We start from the raw sequence: 23,786 nt of genomic DNA, 5'->3' as shown, positions 1-23,786 counted from the left end.
TTAGAAGCTTGTAGAAAAAAATACTGACTTATTATTTATATGATATAATAAAGAGAAGTTCACACTTTTTGAATGGGAGTCAGTTGGAGCCAGGGATTTTTTGGAGCCAGCATGTAGCAACCACCATTGTACTTTAAAGTACTTCCACATTGGCTTCAGCTTTAAGCTGTAGTAGTTGCCTCTTGGTACATACATGAGAGTGGTATTGATCTTCTAATCTAACTCTCTGTAAGAATGTGAATAAGCTGCTCCTTTAATGCTCTGTCAACTAACAAATTCATGTTGCATGCCACTTCTGGAAGCAACTCTGTGCTACCACAGCACTGAAGGAGTGCACAGAAGGAGTTTTCAGAGACAAACCTTCTCCTTGAAAAGAGCGACCAACCAACTGCGCTCACACTGTGATACACACACCGTATACACACACGCACACACCTGACTTTATACTCATCAATCATCCTTTTTCCACAAGAGTGTCCTCTAGGATTGAGTCTTAATGTCTGTTATGAAATCTGGACCATGTGTTGTAAACCAATATTAGTTTACAGTCCCTGGGCCTTTCAGCCTAGTTTGGTCCTGTGCCTAAGTACTCCTCAAAATCAAATCCATTTATAATGCAGTGGTGCATGAACATTTGCTTTCCCTTAAAGGCCCAAGCTGGATTTGAAACAGCATCATTAAAATCACCCTGTCAGCTTTGTTATAGCATGCGTCATTGTACTGAAGATATTTTTTGACTGACTGACCCAGACTTTGAGTTTAACATGTCATTTTGGAGCTATTTACAAACTTTTCACTTCACTTTTGGCTACTGCTGGACACAGAAAGTTGCAAAGAGACAATTTTCCACCATAAAATTGTTGTGCATTTCTTTGACTCGAAACTAAACCCACACTGCGGCTTCAATGCAAGAAATATTTATATGTAGATGCAATGTCTTTTTCTCACCCCTCCCTTCACATTTATTCTTTTCTCAACTGCAGTGGAGGGACAAAGGGCTCCTCCCCTCAGATCAAAATCCAGACAATCTGACAGTGATGAGGGAGAAGGTGTGGGAAACATGAGGCCCTCTGCTGGGTGTGAATTTGTGGTCAACAGGAGGGAGACGTTTTCCTCAAATTTGCATTATTTCTCTGGATGACTGCATCATTAACACATGATCTAGCAGCTGTCCTGATGTGTAATAAGATTTTTTTCTTTTGTAGGGATGGAGTGTTAGATGAGTAAGAGACTACACTACATTCCCATGCGGACAAACAGCTATTTACAAAAGTGAAAACAAGAAGGCAGAATAGAACAAAAGAAGGACAAAAAGACAGAGTGTTTTATAGAAAGCAGACAAATGCATCAGTGTAATTATAAGCCTGCAGGGGTTTTCGTTTTGTGCCATGACTGTAATCAAAAGAATGAATGTCATCATGTGTTTGTGTTCAGGTATGCATATGCAAGAATAAGCCTGTATTTGTGAGTGTATCTACCCCACTTCGAGGCCACGTTTGCATCCACCCTCTGGGGTTTCCCTGCACAGAACCCTCCCTGACGCCGCACCCAAGAGAGAAGACAGGAGAGCAAAGGAGGGTCTCTGCCTGACAGCACCAGGGAATGACTCCCTCCAAATGCTATGCAGGGTGACATCTGCAAACCATAACAACCCCCTAAAAATGTGATACAAAGAACAGGGCCACGGCCTTTTTCTGCTCACATAATGAGGCCAGGGGATAAGCATCTTCATGGAGCGAAGGAGGAGGAAGAAGAGAAAGGAAGAAGAGAGGCTCCTTGAAGTTCAACCCAAGTGTCAACTTTGTTTTACACAGATGAATTAATAAGATGTCACTTTTTCGCTAAACATTTATATTACACCTCTCCGCTGTAATTACATGCATGACACACTCCATAAGCATCATCATACTGATTGATTCAGTATGTTGGTGATAAATTATCCCAATTGTCATCATTAACCGGGATGTTATTTATCAAAATTATTTCAAACTGTTGCTCTTTTGCACTCTTGCCTAGCTCCACTCCACTTTGACAAATACAGACTATTATTACACTCAGTCTTTGATACAATCTATGCAAGGGAGTAGTGAGCTTGGAGGAAATTCACTCTGCTGCATGATGGCATGGCCTCTGAAATTCCACCGCTCTTTCCTGCCCCAGCAATTGTTCCAATTGTGTGGGTGCGTCGAGTCATGGCAGATTTGGGGCCGGGGCAGTCCTGAAATAGAGGCTGGCTCCTTCAAGGATCAACTCCATCAGACGCCAAAGCAGCCTGAGGACTTACTGGTTCAACATTTGAACATGGAGACCAGTTTAACCCAGTTTTCTATTTACTGCAAATATAACATGTTATCTATAATTATTTCTATTGAGAAATGTTAGAGGTGTGACTGATATTCAAAGCTTCTGGGACACTCGGTATCAACTCACACAAAGTGTTTTTCAGATCATTAAAAACTCCAGAATATCTGATATCAAACTGAAATAAAAGGGCCTGCAGACCTCAATCAGTGCAAACTTACCCTGCGTATCAAGACTTCTAAAAGCTTAGGCGCAGTCATCCCCTTGTCAAAGACAAAGTGATATTCAATCAGACTGAACTCGGATAAAGTTTGCTTGTCTGACCCAAAGAGGGAGTCGACCAGATGTCTTATCTCTGTTTAAGTCAGTGGAGGATCAGTGTCAGAAATGCCAGCACGCTCCACCAAAGCCCCCCGGCGATTCCCGGTGCAACTCTACCTCAATGGCCGACTTACAGACAGCTGAGGAGAAGCTCCGCTGCTCAGACTTCACCTTGGCTTCCTCTCATTTCCTCCTCTGTTGCCATTTTTTGTTGAACACATGTAATTGTGGTGTACTTTTCCCCTTTTCCTTCTCTGGCAACAGGGAAAGCCCTGTGAATTCATAAGCATTGAACCCTAATTGGGCTAATGGTGGTGGTATATCTAAATTACCTCCCTCCATCCATGAGGGTTGCTGTGTTTATGTCTGCTGCCTTGGGTAAACTCCCCCCCGTCCTGTCATTTATCGGGGCACTTGTTTGTTGTAGAATGCAGCTCCACAGCAGATCTTTATCGGCTTGGCCAACTGACCTGTCTGGCCCATGCAGACAGTACAGCACAGTACTGACTTTTTTTTTCCTCGAGACTGTATTTTCTAACCACTGTTTAACCACGGAAGTCTTTTGAAAGAGCTGGAGTAGCGAAAATGATTAAAAATGTACAGCAATTTCATATGGTTAGGACTGGGGATATTTTATGTTATTGAAATGTACACAACCTAAAACAGGCTTTGACTATGAAAATACATAACTTGCAAACATAAGAAATAAAGAAATTACTGCTCTGAAGATTTAAAGTAATAGTTGGTTTGACATTTTGGGAAATATATGCTTAGAATAAAGAATGGTTCTCTCCAAAGTTAAAAAATTCTAATCTAAATCTCACTAAAGCTCACCACCTAAAGCAACATATCTTGATTGTTTAATTCATACACAAACAGTAATGTAAAAACCATTTCCTTGGGAGTTATATGCTCCCACAGACACGAGAGCGGTATGTGGCCCCTGACACGTCAGTAACAATCTGTCAGTGCACATAAAAACTCTCTGTGTGTGTCAAACACAAGCAAGTTCTGCAAATCAAATCAGGTCTAAATAAGTTCTGCTAACCTGCGGGTTTGTTTATAACCTGTCTGATTGCTTGACTGCTTGTGTTTCTTTCCCCATCTGACCTCTTTTTTTAAAAGAACAGCCAAAACTGTGAAAAATAAGTTAAATTATAATAAACTGTAATTTTCCTTTAAATTAACTTACATGGGTCTCTGTCTTGAGGCGACTTTTTAACACCTGGCAAGAATGACTGCAGATTACGTGACGTATCATTTTATTTATGCAGCACTGCTTCTCCCCTAGTGTGATTAGATCATATTTGTTAAAATGAAAGCCAAATGACAAATAAGAACTAAAAGCCAAGAGCTTGTTAGAAACAGGCAGTACAAACAGTCATGGTACAGTATTTATCTACTCTGACCATCCACTGGGTATTTGATGACATGTTATTGTTCTCCTACGCAGTGAGGAGGCAAAAATGTGTCTACCAGACTCTGACAGAAGTTCCCATCGAACAGAAGTCATGTTTATAAACCAGCACTCTGAATACTAACCCAAATAACACTTCCGACCCCATTGAGAATGAAAACAAAACTAGGAGAAGGAACCGCACTGCGGTTCCTCGGTGGCCATCACGCCGCTCTCTTCCCTCAGGAAACATCCCACTGCTACTCCCTCATAACTTCACTGTTGCATGTAGCTCGCTCCCGCCAGTGAGGAGGAATAGTAGCACTGACAGATGGGATGTGTAGGCCCGCATCAGCAGACCCTTGTTAGGCTGCAGAGTCACATCCTCCTGCAGTGCCTGCCGGTGACCTGAGGTGACCCCTGGCTGCCCCTCCTCTCCGCAGGATCCATGTGAACACACTCTGCCTCCATGAATCCTGCTGTTGACACCCAGAGTGGTGTTGAGGGAAATCCTTCAGAATAGAGCTTGTTCCAGCAAACTGAGAAGCGAAGAAAAGGCCTTTTGTTTAATTTAGTCTCTGATGCATTCAGAGTTTTTTTTTCTCACCAGCACAAGCCTACTTCCTCTTTCGCTGCTACTTTGGGAAGACAAAGAAAACATATGACGGCTGGCGTCCTTTTTCCTGCCCTTGTCCCATCTATCTAGTGAGTTTATAACTGTCTCCCCCCAATAATAAAACAAAATATTGAACGTGACAGTGAATACTACTCAGTGATGAGATTTTGCTCTACAATCCACTACAAAAGCGAAAGTAGACATTTCACAAGATTATTCATCATTTTGTCATGTGATTAGAGCCTGATAAAGACAAGATTAAATGAGATTAGACAAATGAAAATAAACAAGAGGAAGGGAGACGAGAGGAAAGGAAACAAAAGTCAAGAGTCAAGACGAGAGGAGAGCAGATGAGAAAAGAGGAGTCAAAATGAGATAAGCCAAGATGAGGAAACGAGAGGAAGCAAGACAAGATGTGAAGAGATGAGAGGAGGGGAAAGGAAAAATGAAGGAGAGGAGTAGAGATGAGAGGAGACAAGAGGAAGGGAGACGAAGAGGACGGGAGTGGAAACAAGACGAGTTGAGAGAAAAGCTGAAGAGAGGAGATGAGACAAAATGAGAGGAGACGAGACAAGAGGAGACAAAGAGGATGAGATAGGTGACATGACGAGATGAAAGGAGAATAGAGGAGGAGAGGAAAGGACAAAGGTGGAGAAGAGTGGAGACGGGAGGAGACAAAATGAGAAGAGACAAGTCAAGAGGAAGCAGAGGAAACGAGATGAGATGAGAGGAGAGGAGATAAGACAAAAGGAGATGTGACTAGACTGATCTAAATGAGAGGAGAGGAGAAAAGAGGAAACGAGGAAAGCAGTTGAGACAAGATGAGAGGAAAGGAGACGAGAGGAAATGAGTGGAGATGAGAGAAAAGGAAAGAGGAGATGAGAGGAGACGAGACAAAAGGAGACAAGGCTAGACTAGAGGAGACAAGAGACAAAAGGATAGGAGACGAAACGAGGCAAGACGAGAGGAGACGTGAGGAAAAGGAGCAAAGAGGTGTGTGAAAACTCATTTTCATGCTCTCATTCCCTCCTCGCTTTCTCACTCCCATTCTTTTCTTCATTCTCCCTAATTTGCTTGCTCCCCAGTGCCTGCCCTGGTCCAGGTTGAGGAGTCCTGGAGCGAAGGTCTGCGTCAGAACCTGCAAGGTCTGCAGGAAAAAAGGTGATTGAAACCATGTGAGATGAAGCAAGCTCTGGAATCAGCTTTCCATATGAGCTAACCCCCGAAACCTTAGCTGACAAAAATCTGGAGAGGATGAAGAGGTCCCAGTGTCCCACACCCAAGCATAAACACAGGCATAAACAAAAAATAAGAAAGCAATATCCTTATATGCTGGAATAAATTTGCTTGTGTACTCAATGCAGGTGCCAGTTATATACATACACTTGACACAAATGATAAGTTGATTACAGAGAAATTTGATCAAAGTGACATTGCTAACACATCTCTGGTATCAATTATACACCCTTGTGTATTCTCACGACAACACACCCCTCCCTTGGTGACTTTGTACCTGGGTTTTCCAAAACACAAACAGACGCGTCAGATGCTATATTTGCATCGCATTGAAAACAGTGACACGTGACGCTAAGTGTCAGGAATGTGATGAACAGGTTTCGATGAGATTCCTAATGAACTGAAACACCGCAACATTACTCGGCGCCCTGCGTCATCGTTACTGTATTAGGAAAATCCATCCCCGAGAAGAACGTGTCATTACACAAACACACGTGTGTTTGTGTGTGTGTGTGCGAATACGTTTGTTACGGTGAAATTAAGAGAGGTTTAGAATCTTTCACTCCCTCACACACACATACACACACGTACTGCCCAAACTCCTTTGTTTGTTTGTTTTGGGTGTAACTTGGAAACCATGGTGCCGGGCCACACATCGCTTCAGTTTCAAATGGCAGTAAAGACATACCAATCCCGAGTAGTATTACAGTATCTCTCTCTGCTTTTTCTCTGTTCTTATTGTCTCTCTCAGTCTGTTGCTCTTTTCCTTCTTTCTCTCTTTCACACATATACAAACACACACACACACATACACACACACACACTCACTGACAGATGAGAACTGGCTTCACTGGAGCTGGCAAAGCACCACTGCAGCTCAGCTAATCACGCTCAGGCACTGCTCTCAGTGAACTCAACTGTTCCAGTGGCGTGGCCAAACTCCCATCTCCACCACCGCTGCTGCCACCTTCTTTCTTCTTCTGTGTCATGCAAAAAAAATGCCCTGCCATCGATACCAAGAAGCAGGAAAAACATGCTAGCAGGGGGAGAAATGCTGTGATCTTTTGCAAGTTAGCTGCACCTTTAAATTTTGTTTCTGGGTGTGCTTATTTATTGCACTTATTTTCTGTCACAGTTTCCTACGTCTTGAAACATGTCATCAGTAACTCATTCATTAATCACCCATTAAAAAAGTTATTACGTTACTAATCACTCAACAGCAAAAGTAATTATTTGTAATGCTCAAAACAGTTTGTTTTGTTACTCAGCTCAGCTCTGTCAAAGGTGTCTTCCAAGCAGTAACTATGACGGCTTGAGGTTGAAGCCAAAGGGGAAGTACCTTAGAGTGCAATGCTACACACAGCCACTTGATGATGGTTCCAATTGGCTCCCATTCAAAAAGCGTCAATTTCTTTCTAGAAATGCTAAGTCAATAACTGTTTTCAGTAAGTTATTATGGTCTCAATCGCTAAATCCAGGACCTCTAATAAATGTGCTAGTGGTCATTTTGGAAATTATTGCTCCATTAATGAAATTTGAAGACTTATAATCATCAAAACGCTTTGATGTCGAAGGTGTGGGCGTTGACTGACAGCTGTGATTAACAGTTTACTCACCTGTTATCCTCCCGGGCATTTGCACTGAGTCAGAATATTGTTGCAATATTTCATAAGTATAATGTTACTTGAATGATATGACTGCCTTGTTGGTGCAATTTAGCCAAAAGTAGCCAGCGTTAGCCCAAGTGTGCACCACTCGACGTTCCCAGTAAGCTGGCATTAGCTTCGCTCTGAGATAGTGGGCCGTGTTTTCCAGAGCGTGAAAGTCAACATCCCACATTCCTTATCTGGAAGGTCCTGGCTCCAAACAAGGGGAAAAAAGATGGTGCCGACCATAAGCGGCAACTCTGGGCTTCAAACCAATCGGTGACGTCACATTTCGCTTCATTGATCTTTATACACAGTCTATGGTGTCTCCTAACAACTCCAACACATTTTTTGTATTTAAAGCTGCATGAATTTTGTTTGACTGCTTAGAGACAGCAGAACAAACTGTCAACACAACATTGACATGTTGTTGTAAAGCAGTGAAGTTGTAATGGCAAACACATTAGCAAACAGTTTCCTATTTACAGACAAAGAGACACAGAACAACATTAGCTTTCATTTGGAGTTATGGTGCAGACCACCTGATGAATACAAGTCCAATATTCATTCTCCTTGCTAGGCAGTTTACAGTGGGTTTGTCAGAGTGTTTTCGTTGAAAACAGCTTCCTCTGGTGCTGGTTTGTGAAGCGGGAATCCAAAGCAACGCTCCGTACAACTGAGCAGAACTACACAGTTGGACGACAATTCTACGATAACTCCTTTCACGTTGCATATAGTCATTTCCATTAGCTCTAACATATGTAATAAACGAAAATGAGACGTGTGCTAGCTGCACATTTCAAAAAACCCCGTCTCCAGCACCTGTGCCAAGCTAACGTTCATAGCGGATCTGTCTCTCCACTGAACATACAGAGATGAAGTTGATGTCAAACCTCGCATCCAACTCCTGCGAAGACAGTAAACAAGCTAACCCCTAGTTTAGATTAGTAACTGTGATGAAATCACTAAATTCTAAACAATAATAAGAGTAAAGCCTGTAAGACTCTACTCCTAATACCATAATGCTCCACACTGGTCTGTGATAATCCAAAAGCAGTGTTATATTTCTTGCTTTTCAAGTGTCAAATTTCTAGCTCTTCAAGTGCATTTGTTTGGCCCTCATTGTCAAGTCTGCCTTTTCAAACAGAACAAAGTTGTCAGAAACCAACCACTTCCAACAGACTCCAACAGATACTCAAGTGGCGCCTGGTCATTGTGGTCTACCACCATGTAACCAGCCCAGGTTACACATATCATATCTGTGGTGAAGTAATCAATCCACCAGGTTATCCCCCTCCTCTCATCCTCAACCAGAGAATTAGTACAAGATGGTTTGCACTGATTTAGGCTCTTTTAAAGTGGTCGGCCCTTGGTTAACCGCGACACAACATGTGGTACAGTTCCCCTTCACCGCGGGGCCGCCAAGGACAACAGGGCTGTGACTGTGTGTTCCTGGGAGAAAGAAGGGGAAATGAAATGCTGACATAATGGTGGATGTTTCACGGTGGGGGTGTATGCGGTGTTTTCTGTATCAAGGTCATGGTAAGCAAATAAATGTAATGCGCTTGGACACAAGACAAGAACAAGTTTCTATTTTTGAATTCTTTTTAACGAGGCTGAAAAAGAGCATCATCAAAGTAGACACTTGTATTCCTGTTCCAAAAGTGTTGGCAACTCAGGATTACAGTATCAAACACATGTGTCTCTCAAGGACACGCTATATTTGTTTGGATCACCAGTAGGCTTTAACCAAAGATGAAGCTGTACTATTCCACTGTTCCACATTACATCCTCTTAATGTTGCTTTTCATGTAAGAAACCTAATGTAGCAAGCCTCCTGCTGATACTATGAAGGATACAATATTTTTCACTACAGAACAGAGTATAATGAGCACTCCACAGACCCCTTTGGACATACTGTGTCCTGTAAGTCCCGTCAGTAGAAGTCAGTGATTTCCCCCCATGGTCATGGCATGAACAAAGGACGCACGGGTGTGTGTCTGTCTATGCGTGTTTATGTATTCCCGTGGGTATTTCTTGTGTGTCAGTGTGGAGGTGGGGCCGTACTCGGAAGGGAAGTCAGAGCAAACTCAGTCCTAAGACGAAAAAGTCTCCCTATTAGAGGAAAACAAGCGTGATTGGAAGTCAGCAATTACCATGTTGGAGATAACGAAATGGGAGAGATAAGGGTGCCACGATTTAGTTGAATAGGCAAATCCCCTGTAGGCTTCTGTGAATGCAGCTCCACACGCACAGCACACGCAGACTACATAAATAGACACGAGTCTTGTCTCTGACCATTCTTTCACTCAGAGAGATGTCTCGCTGGATTAAACATATTCCCTCATTACCCTTGCCATATTCTGTGGGCATTTTTGTCATAATAAATTATTGTCCGATCAGAAACAGTTAGTGTTTCATGTCCTTGTATCGGCATTTCCTACTAGTTGGTCATGACACCTGCACTGAAGAGGGTGGGATCTGGATCTAGCAGGAGATGGTATGAACAAGAAGTGAGGCAGACGTGTGTCATGTCTGTCTACTCCCTCCATAGGTCAACAGTGATGAGTTAGCAGTGGAAATTATGAGATTTACTGTGGTCATGTGGTTGCTTTTTTTTCCTAGTCCAGGAATGAAAGTATGAAACACCACAAGAGGCAATTGAATTTTAAAAATATTTTAGAATAAAGGTTTGGGCTCTAGTTACACCGGCAGACATATACGTAAATAGACTGTAAAAGTAGTTTATAGAACAGGACAAATTATAATTTTTATGCCTAAAAGTAAGCAAAATTCTTCACTTGCTTATTTTAATGTTGACTGGCCCCTATAAAAGGAAGTTACTGCATTGCTGTCTCATTACAAGTTCTTTTAGTCTACATGGGCATAATTTATAACACTTGACAAACAAGGCAAAAAAGTCATTTTCTCCATCTTCAGTTGTCTTAAAATATGATACATTAACACTATGTATGTTAAAGACACATAAAGCTTTGAGAGAGCAACTGAAAACAAGTGACAAAGGAGTTTATGTATCAAATCCATATAATTTGTATTAGTTTTAAAAATGTCCTCTTGCAAAAATATGCACCATGAAACGAAGTACAACCCCCAAGCAGTGGTGATTCACTTACTCTGAAGATCTACTCCACGATGTCAGGAGCCCAGTCAAGTTGATTTTGATCAGCAGCTGGCAGAATGGTACACACAGTCAAAAGACTCATTCAAGATAATGGGAAGGTGTGTCCAAACTTTTGACTGGTTCTGTATACCCCCCCAGCGTACACACACAGGCTTCACAATCCCTCTGGGAGCCATAATCTTTTAACAAATGCACGTGTCTCTTCTTGCTGCTAAAGTTAAAGAGATCATATTATGCCCCTTTTTTTTCAGTTTAATATTTTCATTTTTGTGGCTTATTTTCAAACATTTGCATGTTTTATGGTTATATTTGGGTGAGTGATGCCATAATTATGTGGCGGGGCTCAGAAATTTGTAAAACCACACTTATCATTTTTAAATTATACAAAAACGTTAAAAGCTTTTCAATATTACAGACCATAAAATGTTATTCTTCAACACTATAGCTCACATACCTTGATGCCCTGTATAGACCTATTGATGAAGTATTTATAAGTATAGTTTTTGACGGTATGTCATCTATTTATATTCCACTGTTCTTAACTGTCTATTTATACTGTCTATAGCATTAATGACTTTATAATTTTATTTAAAGATCGACACATTTTTCATAGTTAGATGAGGCTGGCACAGCGGAAAACTAATTGACAGAGTGCAGCAACCAATAAGGAGAAAGCCCACCCACAGTTGGTGTAGTAATGGTACCAGTAACTAATAGTAGTAACTCGCCATTTCTCACGCAGTAACTCGCCATTTCTCACGTGTTTCACCATTTCCTCTCGCAATTTTCACTCAGCTTTTGTCCGGTTTGGCGCCACTTTTTCTGGGTGACCCATGCTCAGGACAACCACAGGTAACGGATTGTAGCCTACTGTAGCCAGGTAAAACCAGGGCTCTGAATAAAACTCACTGGTAAATTGCAATGGCCACAGCTAAGGATAATGTTATCCAACCTTTGAAGGTTTTGCGTTTCTTCTGCGACTGTCTCTCCTCTGCTCCCGTCTGTGTGTGTGTGTGTGTGTGAGCCCCACCCTCAGTGAAACACAGACAGCAGAGGAGAGGAGAGAAACTAGCGGGACCATAAATTACAACAAAATGCAGTAGAGACTCTCACACTGAGCTGAAATGAAACAAGTACACATAAGTGAGGTAAATCACATAAATAAACATATTTTGTTTCTTTCAGGAGAGGCGGGAAGGTCCCGTCGGCTCGTTTAAAGGCACAGTTTCTGACTTTAAACGAGCCATTTCTCTGTGGACTGAGCGTTTAGATACTTTCACAGTATTTATATATCACCTAGATCTACTTTATAATCAAAAAAGAAATGTAAATCTCCTTTAGCATAATAGGTCCCCTTTAATTCATAAATACAGAGAAACACAAGGCTGTATTTATTTTTTATTGCCCAAAATTGTTGGACAAAAATAACTTTCTGCACAAATTCTGCACAGAATTTTGTCTCTAATTTAAATCCATAATTTAACTCCTCCTCTCATCGGTGATTTTTTACAAATGAAATATTGTAATAATATGGGCTACAGTGGAGCCATGAAAGCCCAACCATCATGATGCAGCAGTGGGTCAGAAAGTGGCTCTTCTGTGAAATCCCATTTTGTCTTTGTAGTTGTGTTTGCTGTACAAATAGAGACGTACTCAGGAAGGGCTGTTTATGGGTGTTTCAATAGCAAACTTAGCTCTACTGTGAAATCTGATGTTAATCTTGAAGCTTGTTTTAAATGTCCCCTCAATTGTTCAAACATTATTTCTGATATTAATCGCTTCTTACCATAATATTGTTAAGCCTGGTGAAACTACCCCACCTATTGTGCAACGCTGTTAGTTTTGAAAGGGGCCCATATTGATTTTTCTAAATATTTAGGCTAGTGTGTTAAATTGTTTGTATTAAATTGTATTATTTAATAAAACAGTTCTATGAACAAACACATGTCGAGTTATCCAATTAGAGAGAAAAGCATGAGTGTGTGTGTGTGTGTGTATCTGGTGTTTATATATGGGTATATTTGTTGGTTGTGTTTCTATGTGCATTGTCTCTATGCGTAGGTGTCTTTACATGCATTTTGTATAAACGCCCTTGCTTATGCATGTGTTTATGCACGTAAGCATGGACACAATTGCGCAGAACTTTGTGTATCCATGTCACACAAAAGCAGAGTTTCTGTTGGCGTCCTGCCTCCGCTCCCTGCCAGAATATCCACACACTTAATCTCTCGCTCTTCTTCTTCTTCTGCTCTCCCTCTCTCCTTTCTTCTTCTTTTTGTCTCCCTGCCTCGCATGCCAGCCCCTTCATCAAAGACAAGAATGTCTCTGAGCCCTGTGTAAAAGAAGACTCTTCAACAGCACACAAATAAACAGGAGTTGTTGTCATCATATTTACTTTCTGGCCCGGTCCCAAAGACACAAACTCGCCTCTTTACTAAGCCACGATTTTATTGTTCCTCTTCATGTTTACTTCTCCGGCGAGGTTACGGTTAGATTCAAGGTTCTGATCAGCCTTTTATGATAAGCTCCGTCCTTGCGTTTTGGCCAGCAAAGTAAGATAAAAGCCCATGTGATGGCGTATACTAGTGAGAAACACAGACGAGCTTTGAAACAGCTTGCCATTTTCCTCCAAGCAATGACATAGCCGACAAGCAAAGCATAATTCAAAACACGATAAATCAACGCATATTGCAATGGGATTACGATAAGAGGAAAAAAATGACTAAAAGCTTTATTCTCAGGCCCAGTGAGTTATGGACTGTCTGGTTCTACCAAGAGCAACGGTCTACATTCTGAATCTGTATAAATAATCATCGGGAAAATTAGGACTACTTGAGCATATAAGGTATCGGTCAAGGCTGTGAGCACCATATGTTTTCAAGCGACGCTGAAAAGCCCGGTGTTACGACCCAAGTCAGAATGTAAAGAAGTGTTCTTTTCACATGACGCAGCTGCAACAGATTCACAAAACATACAAACACCTGTTAATATTTTTCCGTGAGCCAGCGGAGGCTTTTCATTGGAAATAGCAATAAAGGGATTCACTGCCTCGCAAAATCATGATGCCTGTCAAGCTGACATCTGAGTATCAGAAACATGATTGGGCCATAATGTCTTTACAACCAGCGCAGGCTGTTACTATGTTCAGACACCTTCTTCTGTTTTCCTGCAGATCCATGTGGGCTTTGTTACTCTTCCATTACCGTGATGGATCTTGGGACCGCGCTCAGTAGTGGAAAGTGACGTTGATCTGGCCAGATAATACTTTATGCTAGTGGGATCCCACAAAATTATCAATTTTTACAACACGATGTAAAAAGACAAACCTGTAGAAATCATAAAGGGGGCAATAAAATGACATCAAGAATTTTTTGTTTTTTAAAACGTGGTGTGCTGCCAGCTGATGTTTCTTTTTCCGTCTTATCTCGGCCCTCCCATCTATGAGCAATGGGTTATATGGGGATGAATAAGAGAGGATCAGAGGCTCCAATCTTTCCAAACACTGCAAAAACAAACACGTCACGGTTCTAAAATTAGTCTGTGTAAAAGCATCTATAAATAGCATATACAAGCAGCGAGTTTCCACGTGAAAAGATCTATCTGAAATCCTGTAAAATCTCTGTGTAGACTAAACGAGTTGTGGCGTGACTGCAGGGGGAGCTACGTCATCTGAACCCTTTATATGAATACAACTTTGATCAATACATTTCAATACATCTCAATACTTCTCAATACATCTACAGATCACAAAGGACAGAGGCAGGCAGGAAATCCTTAACTTTACTCCTTGACCCCATAAGTGGATCTTATATGATCAGCCTATATTATTCCACTCTTTTTTTTTTTTTTTGCATGATTACATAAACAGACAACAACATAAACACCCACTCATACACCGTACACATATACATACACACACACAGGAAATACAGGGCATCCGTCTGACAACTAATCACCCTTAATTGTGTGCTAATAGTGAAAGCAATGCATGTAGAGGGGGAAGGAGGAGCAGAGTGGGAGGGGAAAAAGGAAAATAAACAACAAGCAATAGGAAGGGGAAAAGGGCAATTTCAACTGAAAAAATATTAATGTAATCAAGGCAAATTAGTAAGTTTGGGATAACATTCCTATGGTTCGGTGTGTTTATTTTGCAAGCAAGTAATGGAAACTAGGTAGGGTTGAGGGAAGGCACAGAGAAGGCCAGGTCAGATACACTCACCCACCAAACTGCATGAATGCCTGCACTTTAATTGCCACTATTTTCTAAACTTTTACCCTTTTGTCTGTTTATTTGAGGATTATGTATATGCATTGTTTCACTGGGGCTTAAAAAAATAAAGTTTAAGTCAATAACAAGCAATGGTTCTCACAATTGTGGTGGTAAAATGCACACAATTGTTCTTTTTCAATCAATCATGTCAGGGTGGAGTGTCTACAAAATTTGTTAAATTCAGGCCAAACAGTGGATACGCTTCATCGAGAAGTGTTTAGTCACCCTGACTCACATTCCCATTCAAATTCAATTGCGTAAAGGATGGTGATTTAGCCGAGGGAGCACATACTGTTTTGTTTGTGTGCCTGCGTGCGCACACGTATATACATTTCTGTGAAACTGTACATATAGTATGGTTGATAATGTGAATGTGTGTGTGTGTGTGTTGTGTGTGTGTGTGTGTGGGTGGGAGGGAGGGTGTGGGTGTCTCAGTCGGTTTTATTTCTCCCCTGTTAGCCGAGGCTGAGTGATGAGCAGTGGGGAGGGAGGGAGGGTCGAGACAGCAGCACAGAAACACTGTGATGCTTAACTAAACAAGATGTGCTTTAGGGCTTGAACTGTGCACCGTCCCTCATCTGACACACAAGCGCACAAAGCTGTCAGACACACACATAACGCACTTTTCCCAGTCCTCAATTACGTACGCACTTCTGAGCACACGTGCAAAGACACCAGTGACTCCTGTTTATTGAGTCGGATGTTAAATTATCCTCCAGTGAGGAGTGCAGAGGTTCACAAGTGTTGAAACAGACTGTGCCTTGTGTGAAAGATATCCAAACACACGTCCAAGTTCCCTCTGGAGACGGTCCTGTAAGAGCTTGACCAGGCCACATCACAGACTAGATCGATTCTAGCTTCTTCTTGTCCAAGAGCTACAACAATCCATCTGTGTACTGCGGGATGTGAAAAAAGGCAGTCCTCTATGAATGTCAGTGCATTTATATTTGTCCAGAAGTCCAAGAGGTACCTGTGGTGCAGGTCTGTGTCCCAAATACTAAATGATATTGATTCTATATATTTAACATAACTGGATTCTGTAACTTCACTTTGTTATCTGTGGAAATACAAGACTGATGAGCTGGATTTCAGCAGAAAATATATGTATTTTTCTTAATCAGAAGGATTGAAAGTGGTCCAGGTTGGATGGCAGAACATCAAATGAAGTACGCAGTCACATAGCTCCCACTTGTGGTTATACAAAATACAACATTCCCTCTACATATCACATACAGTAGGGCTTCACTAAAGAGATTCAGTAAAGAAACTCTGTTGCCCAACGCCGCAACAAACTCCAAAACAAATGACAGTGATGTAACAGAATCACACTTGCCATTACTCTTTGTATATCAGGACAACCTAACCCATGAGGGAGCCAATTTTGGGAAATAAACCTCAATAAAAGTTTCACAATGTAGCCTTTTCAGTCAGCAGGGCCTCGTTGTCAAACAGCATAAACAAATATGACGTAACCGGACTGGTGTGAAGCACAAAAGTAACTCGTTGTCTATGAATAATGAGTGGTCACGGTCTCGGTTGGTTTGTTGTCAATTGGAGACAGATGTGGGAGAGAAGGGAGCGCATGGGTGGCGTAATCTGGGTCAACCTCACATGGGGAGAAACAAGCAAATCCAAACACAGTGGTCCTCCGCGAGTATTGTTTGACCTTTTTTTGTGATGGCCGTTGAGTCATTGTCTTTACTGTGGCAGCTCCCACTGGCAACAACAGAGAATATTTGGTGTCAAAAATATCACATTGAGGTCAAGACTGACACTATATTTAGACAGTTTGTTTATTTTTCATAAAAGAATACATTTATACATGGGACCTCAGGTTGTAATATGCACCATGATGTCTTAAATACTAGACAAATCAGTATATACCGCAAAGAAATTTTGTTAAAAACACAAAAAAGAAAAAGAAAAAGAAGAAGTAAAACAATATTTATAACTTTGTACCTGGGAATACTGCAAATTTTATTCTGTAGACCATATAGTTTTTCACCATGCCATAAAATAGCTCATACATATATATATCCTGGAGGATTGTTTTATAGAGAAAATAAATAAATAAGTAGGGTAGATAAAATAAAATAATGCATTACAGGTTCTCAATTTGGCAAAATCCACACCATCGTAAATCCTAGGCCTTTGTTTTTGGCCAATATTAACACAGTTTAACAAGATTTCATATTTTGGATCATGGTCAACAGTCACTGATGAAACAATAATGCGTGACGATGATACTGAGAGGAGATGCAGCTCAAGATCATGGTTTATTTACTCTAATTCTTTAGGAATAAGACACCAGGCAGTTGTTAATGCCAATAATAGCTTTTAATATGCCAACACCTGCTTAACAGATGTGGGTGTGGTTAATGAAACTGTAGGGTGGCAAGCCTGAGTGTAAAACAGATGGAATGATAATGATAGGTGATAAATGATATCTGTGCACCGTAAATCCCACTTTACCACATCACCTGCGCTGGTTTAGACTGTTTAAATGTCACAGAACAACGGCATGTTCTCACAGTGGGAGGTCTTCATTACATGTGGCTTCATCTTGTCGTCATCTTGTCGAGTTTGCACTGTTTTTGGAGCTTTTTCAGTCATTTAAAGCTGATTATGATGATTATTTGCAAGAAAAAATTACTTTAAAGTCAGTTTGGAGTAGTTGTTTGGTATACATCACCAATTTAGAAACTCCAAAGATTGTCACATATTGTTAAATCTATTTTTTTTTATCAGATCTGGAGGTATATTAAATAATTTGGCCTCCTTAATAGAAGCTTCAATGATGTGAAGGTGTTGCTGCAGTTATCAGACTGAGAGACAGTAGGGAGGCCATTAACAGCACAGAAAGTTTTGGCTCGTACACTGTACTCAAAGCTGCATTATCAATATTTTTGTATTTAAAATGGATCAAATGACTATGTGTCACTTGAAGGTGTTGCTTTTAGTGATGACCCCACAGAAAATCACATGACTCTGCAGCTCTCCTCGGCTCTGCGGAGCGTTTTAGCGTCTCTCAGCTCTTCGTTTTGGTTTTACAGTCCAGAATCTTACTGTTTTGATTCAGTGTCACCACTCTCACCAGCTCTGTGTCCTGCCACAGCTGTTTCCGGCTAAATAAAACCCTGATACTACCGAGCGGCTTGCTAACACATTCACTATGACAACTTTGTAAGGTGTTAAAATGTCAGTGTTGAATCTTAATGCCCTAATGCCCCCCAAAATTAGTTAATGCAGATTTTTAAATTTATTTTATCTTAATATTTTTTTGAGGTATTACACCATTTATTATTTTTCATAGATGTTGCTGCAGTTTCAAATGTACTAACCATAACATATGATATTTTCTATCCACTTGGATGAAGTTATCACTGTGAAAGACAATGATTACCAGTTTTTTTTCTTCTCAAAATGTTAAACATAAAGATTTCCAAGGGTTGGATTCACTCTGCTTAAACTGAAATTCATCCGGTAAATACATGCTGTAAGAAAGTATTGTTTTATCCCCAAAAAGCTTCAAGCTCCATTCATACAGAGGAATTTCTCAAATATTGATGCATGATTACCCCCGCCAGTTTCAATCACGATCAGAATGAGGTTTCAGCATCCAGCTGGGAAGTCAGGGATGGGGATCCACAATAGAGCCAGAAAGAATTGTGAGTTGCTTTTCCTTTTTCTCTTTTCTCTCTCTTTTGGAAAATGTTCACAGGTCACTGTTCATGGGGTCAGTAAAAGGAGCTTTAAAATGTTTCTATTGGCATGGACTCGCATGTCAACAGGAGTTTGGCAGAACAAGAAGACGCTACACATTTCAGACCCAACCTATGAATCTACTCATACCCCAGGCTCCCTAGTGCACCTGACCTGCAGGAGTTGGAGACGGAGGAGGAGAAGGAGTTCTTGATTTAACTACGCTTCCTTTCTCTTTTTGACATCCAGCCATCACCTTCGTTCCCTGAGGGGAGCAGAAAGGTCACAGCGAAGCCTTTATTCTGGCTCGGGTTTAGCAACACGCAGCTCTGGCCTCCAGAAGAACTCCTATTCTCTCTGGCACATGTTAAGACGCTCTATCATCTCTCTCCCTCTTATACTCTCCCATGCTCTCTCTTCCCCATTCTTTCCTGTCAGATCTGTCTTCACAGGGGCTTGTAAAATTACCTGGCAAGAACAGCTTAAAGCACTGGACAGGACCAATGTCCCCAGTGTCCCACAAACCTTTACAAACTTTTTATTTTCATTAAAATGAAAAGTTGACTGAAAAGAGGTCCACGTTTCTGTGCCAAAGGGTCAATTATTACTGAATCTGCTGCAAAGTAACAAGGTGATTCAATATAAATTTATCCAATTCCAATCTCTTCTGAACGATGGGTATTAAATTTAATTTACTAAACATGTTGAAGCCATTGTGGTCCAAAGGGTGTGCATTTTTGTTTCCTCTTTCTTGGACGGGATTGTTGCTTCACAGTGGTTTCTGACTGTGTAGTGTTTGGGTAATTGTTTTCACTCTGTTCCCTGGCAGGACAACTTGTGAAGACACAGAAAGTATGGTTGAGTGGCCCATATTTTCAAACGGACAAACAATCCAAGTATTTTAGGCAATAAATGAAACAAATCTGTAAGATCTGAAATCTTACGATATGCTGTATAAATTGTGGACAAAGGGGGAAAAAAAAAAAATATGCGATGCAATCTCGCTGTGTATTTCCTCAGAACTTTTCGCATCATAATAGTTGACAGATTTGCAGACAGAGACTCCACCTGCCATCACTTAATTCCTTTACAAACTGTTTATTGTCTCAAGATAGTTGTGAAAGTTATTGAGATATCAGAATATGTTTTCTTGTAAAAGTGAATATTATGTTCCCTTTTGACAAGCAGCAGAGAACATTTTTACCCCTCAGAACTCGGATTTCATTGACTCTGTTGTGTTAAAACTATTATTATGAGATCACTGGAAATTGATATATAAATAAATGAACAGTCAAAGTCTCTCCTGGGCCACAACCTAAAAAACGATCCTACAGTGATGTCTAAGTACACAGTAGTTTTTGAATTAGGCTACATCTGGTCCATGCCACATGTAGAACAAAGTTGGGAAAACCAAATTAAACTAAATTTATCTTTCATCATTCATTCTCACATTTTATCATCTGTTGTTATAATTAAATAAATACCATCTTTTGCTGAGTTGAGAGCAAAGCCAAAGATTAAATCCCACATATGTCTGAAACTCCCTCAACATGAGGTAGAGGGCAGTGTTGTATAAAAACCCTTCAAGAGGTATTCTCATCCACTGATCCTTGAGCTGTCATCAGGTCCAAACAGTCCTTATGTAGATTTAGATTCATATATAACAGATTGACTGGACCTTTCCTTGGATAGAGCTGGCCATTAGACACCAGGTCAAAGATGTCCGTAGATGCTGGTGATTGAGAACACATGCAGAAAAGCAGGTTGGCTGTGAAACTAAAGCTCCATGACAACACTTGTTATGCAATGTGAAAAAAGGCAGTAAAATAAAATAATACAATTGCAACAAATGATGTGTAACGTTGAAAAAGAAATTTTGGACGGACGTGAAAGAGTGTCCATGAAAAGTGTCCATAAGTGTAACCTTGAGAGATAAACTATAGCAGAAGTTGCATGCATATATACACAGCTGATAATGTAAGCAACCACAAAGCATCATTTTAAGTGTGAAATTAGACCAGAAATACTAGAAGACAAATCTGATTGTCTGGTATTAACACTGACTACAGACCATCTCTCACATTTCTCTCTTTTCACGTCTGTTCTCTTTGTGCACATTCTGAAAAAGATGAAATTCCCAAAGTGGTTTGATAGCCTGTTCCCCCTAAATAACTGTTACACAGAAGGGAGCATCCATCCATGATTTTAGCAGAAACTATAAAATGCTTCACCGGCAAAAGACCACAGAATATATCATTATATTTAATGTCCTTTTTTTTTTTTTTTTTTTTTTAACTGTTAGACGTGCCCTTTAAAATGCATTTTTCAAATGGTGAAAACAGTCTGATTTATCATTTGATTGTTGTAACATTTGAACATCACACTCATTCATCACTTTGAAATGTGGCAACATCATCTTCTTTTTTATTATTCATCAAAATGCTAACGTTATTCAAAAAAGGGAGATTTTATTTAAGAGGTATCATTAGAAGGTCATAAAATGTGATGTTTTATTGCAGTGTTATGTCTGAAATTTTAAAAGCATAAGTGTTATAAATTTCATGTAATTTACACTATAAAATTCTCATCTTTCCACACTAAAACAGTGGGAAAAAAAGTGTAAGAGACCTGAGTAGTGTGTGTTTAAGCAACATTTTCAGTGTCATGCTCAAGGGTGAATTTAAAGCAACAAAAACAGTGAAGCTGATCACCACTAATGTCTTTGGCAGTCAGTTCTGTAACAAGCCGTGTACACAGCATCATATTTCCTTGTACTTGTTTGGCAGTTGTCTCTCATTTCGTGGTTGCAAAACATCTCTCAGAAAGCCCCCGGGGGAACCCATGGTTGGATTAGATACATGAGAAAGCCACCCAGGCTTCATCATCACATTATACAACACTCAACGAGCAACGTCTGGTTCAGCTCAATTCAAAGTGAAAGTGATGCGGTCCATTTTCTCTCTCCTGGAGGGAACTTACGTGGAAGAGAGTAGACCAGGGGTGGTGGTGGTGGTGGTGGTGGTAGTGGGGGAGGACTGGTAGGGGGGGTTGGTTGTGGTCAGAGCACAGCCATGGGAAGGAGAACATGGAAAAATTTTGGAAGTGAAGTACATCCATCCACAAAAATCTTGGAAGTGAAGTACATCCATCCACGGAGGTGACAAGCAAACTGAACAGGACTTTGGAGGACAGGATGATTATTCTGGAAAACCACAATCTGATCCCCAGACCTTTTATGTATGACACTCACACACAGGAAAAACATTTAACAAACACCCACACATATGCACATAATCAGAGGAATAAGAGTGGAAACTCACATTACTAGTGTTGAAAAAAGATATTCCGATTCTTCACTCAAGTAAAAGGAGCTTTTTATTACAAGTAAAGCATTAAAAAATTGGTGAAAGTAAAGCAAAAGTCCTCATTATGGAGACTGATATCACATTTTTATATATATTAGATATGTTAGATTGTTTATGGATGGATCTGAACAGTAATTCAATATTAAAGTTTACCAACTTTTGGTGGGATCATACTGTGATAATATGAACATATTGTGTCATCGTTTTACAAAATTCTGCTGTCCAGATTATTCTGACTTCAAGCAAATTTTAATCATAAGCAAACAATTACTAAAAAGTTCCACGAGAAAGTATTTGACATTTTTTAAAGGTTTTTTGTTGTTGTTGGCATTTTGCCTTTATTTGATTGTTGAGAGAGACAGGAAACAGGAGAGAGAGAGAGGGATATGACATGCAACAAAGTTCCCATGGCCGGACATTACCGTTATATTGTATGGCATTTGCCTTTAACCATCCGGCTACAAGAGTGCACATTTGTAAATGTGCTAGATTTGTTCACAACTAGAATATTTCTATCTGGGGATTCTGTCTATAATTAGAAGAGATCATTGACCTTAAATACTTTGTATGGATGCCAGGAATGTATTATTTCTTGTAAGAGTGTGGGATTATTGTTTTTCTTACAATTACATGATAAGAAAATGAATTATGGAATGCTTTACTACTGTATATGAAGAGTTTTGTCTGATGTAATTCACAGTAGTGGAACTCATTACACCCCTCGCTCCTCACATTTTTGCATACTTTTGTTATGGTCTGTTGGTCTATTTCTCATTGTTTGGGTTAGACCCCTTAGTTCCAGTTAAAGGAAACCTTAGTGCTGCAGCATACAAGGATATTTAACACAATAGTGAGTTTCCAACGTCGTAGGAACAGTTTGGGGAAGACCCTTTCCTGTTTCAACATGACAACGCCCGCGTGCATAAAGCCCGGGCCATAAAGAAATGATTTTCCCAGTTTGATATGGAAGAACATCACTGGCCTGCACAGAGGCCTGACAACCACATCCAACACTTTTGGGATGATCTGGAACACTTATTGCCATCCAGGCGTTATCGCCCGACATCGGCGGCCGACATCACTGATGCTCTTGTGGCTGAATGAGAGCAAATCTCTGCAGCCAGGTTCTAAAATGTTATGGAAAGTCTTCCCAGAAGAGTGGAGGCTGTTACAGCTGCAGATTAATGCCCATGGTTTTGGTTCAGCTATCACATATGGGCGTAATGTTCAGATGTCCGCATACTTTTTTCCATCTTCTGTTCTATACGCCTGTTATATGTTTTCTGGGTAAAATCCAGTGGAGGTAAAGTCGGAGAAAAAAAAAAACGGAAATACTTAAATGAGGTTTGTGGTACAGTGCAGTACTTTGGGTAAAAGTACTTTCCACTGCTGCACAATATGCAGTAATGTACACACATGCAAAAACACACTATCACACTTATCCAACATTACACAATACCGCAAGATCCGGGCACACACCTTCATCTTCTTTCTCACTTTCACCTTGTCAAATTAACAGTGTGCTATGAAGAGAGGGAGCAGCAGCATTGCCGGGACGATGTTGGAGAGCTTGATTGAAGGGCTTCCGAGAATTCTCTGGCTTTGTTGTGCAGCTCCCCCAGCGCAGCAGCCGGAGGTAATGGCTTTAGCAGGGGCAGGTACACAAAGCTCCAGTGGCCACAAACCGGAGCTGGACAAACTTTACTGTTGACATCTGGAATTTCTTTCCTCCCCTTCATTTTTATTTTCTTCCTTTCTTTAACTTTTTGATTGAGGACTGACTCACTCGGT

General features: G+C 40.5%; 1 protein-coding gene and 1 long non-coding RNA gene across 3 annotated transcripts in view; one reads left to right on the top strand and one right to left on the bottom strand.

The window, feature by feature from the left end:
- Positions 1-3,814: 3,814 nt before the first annotated feature.
- LOC121886461 lies at positions 3,815-11,668 on the bottom strand. Of its 2 annotated transcripts, XR_006092741.1 has the most exons (4): positions 11,113-11,668; positions 10,651-10,706; positions 5,677-5,781; positions 3,815-4,557 (listed from the first exon to the last, which is right to left on the bottom strand). It is a non-coding gene; the product is annotated as an uncharacterized LOC121886461 (long non-coding RNA). The 2 variants fall into 2 exon arrangements; XR_006092740.1 differs by lacking the exons at positions 10,651-10,706; positions 11,113-11,668 and adding an exon at positions 6,789-7,476.
- The window catches only part of meox1 (mesenchyme homeobox 1), a 40,647-nt gene continuing 22,369 nt past the window's right edge, over positions 5,509-23,786 (top strand). Inside the window, exons 1-2 of the mRNA XM_042396435.1 lie at positions 5,509-5,627; positions 5,720-5,795. The gene's annotated coding sequence lies outside the window, so the exon portion shown is untranslated. The remainder of the gene's footprint in view (positions 5,628-5,719; positions 5,796-23,786) is intronic.

This window comes from Thunnus maccoyii, chromosome 20 (genome assembly GCF_910596095.1).
Source record: "Thunnus maccoyii chromosome 20, fThuMac1.1, whole genome shotgun sequence".
Classification (NCBI taxonomy): Eukaryota; Metazoa; Chordata; class Actinopteri; order Scombriformes; family Scombridae; genus Thunnus; species Thunnus maccoyii.
This window is presented reverse-complemented; position numbering and strand designations above follow the sequence as displayed.